Raw genomic sequence first — 1,100 nt, forward strand, 5'->3', positions numbered from 1 at the left:
TTATCCAGACCAGTACTGAGCCCAGAGGTGTCTACACCTTCCCCTTCCTGGTGTGTCTGAGGCCTTTACACAGAATATTTTGGAGTGAACAGTGCAGCACTCCAAGTCTGCATTGGAACTCTCATGAGCACAGGTGTACAAACAGTGCAGCCTTGACACTGGGAACATTTGGGGTCCCAGTGACACAAATGCTGTGGTTTACTGATCCTTGTCCCAGAAAAAGGTTGATAAGCTATTGTGGATAAACACACTGGTATCAGAAAGCACAAGCAGTTCATTCCTGTGGAGAAGCAGAGGGTTACAGCTTGTGAGCCATCCCAGGAGTCTCCCCTGACCTTTAAGTTGTATTTTTATAGTTTTCTTTGTGAGTGTGGAAAACACAAAGTGCCAGCTGACATGGTTTCATTATTAGGTGGATTTTGATGACTTTAGTCATACATGTGAAGCATGTGCAGGTTTTATTTCATTTGTGGAGAATACACCTCCACAAGTTGTGTATGTGCAAAATGTCTTATCTGGAAAGTTCTCTAAGAATGCCCACTACTGGACAAAAGCATAATCCAAAAAAGGAAGAGAACTAGCTCTGATGGAAGCAGAATTGCTGTGGATATTGAAGCACAGAACAGCCTACAACCACTCTAGGAGGCACCCACAGCCTGCATCCAATTGAATCAATCAGCAGAACCCTGGAGGTCTTTAAAAGCCTCTGGACCCAACCCTAAGTAATCTGCTAAGCCAGGGAGGTTGGACTAGATGACATTCTGTGATCCCCCCCCCAGCCTCACCCACTCTGATTCTGTGAAAATTAATAGCAAGTCCAAATCCCCTCTCACAGTTCCTGTTACAAAAATCTCCTGTACTTTCAAGCTCTGTTGTTAACGTTGCTCTCATGCACACAACTGGACACGAAGAGCTCAAAGAGGGAGGAAGACACAGCAAAATGCAGTGAGCAACTTTTAGGCATCTAAAATTGTACTACCCTGCAGAGTCTCACATGCTTTCGGGACACTGAGACCTTAATTCACAGTGCAAATTCACTCCTTCCTTAGTTTTTTCCCTCGTGGAGTTATCTCCAGCTATCCTAAAAAGGAATGAATAAT

General features: G+C 44.3%; 1 protein-coding gene across 1 annotated transcript in view; it reads right to left on the bottom strand.

Moving 5' to 3' along the window:
* Nucleotides 1-941: 941 nt before the first annotated feature.
* The window catches only part of LOC102038597 (ketosamine-3-kinase-like), a 4,002-nt gene continuing 3,843 nt past the window's right edge, over nt 942-1,100 (bottom strand). Inside the window, exon 5 of the mRNA XM_005429514.2 lies at nt 942-1,100. This exon is cut by the window's right edge and continues 492 nt beyond it. The gene's annotated coding sequence lies outside the window, so the exon portion shown is untranslated.

The sequence above is a fragment of the Geospiza fortis genome, unplaced genomic scaffold (assembly GCF_000277835.1).
Source record: "Geospiza fortis unplaced genomic scaffold, GeoFor_1.0 scaffold1199, whole genome shotgun sequence".
In the NCBI taxonomy this organism is placed as follows: domain Eukaryota; kingdom Metazoa; phylum Chordata; class Aves; order Passeriformes; family Thraupidae; genus Geospiza; species Geospiza fortis.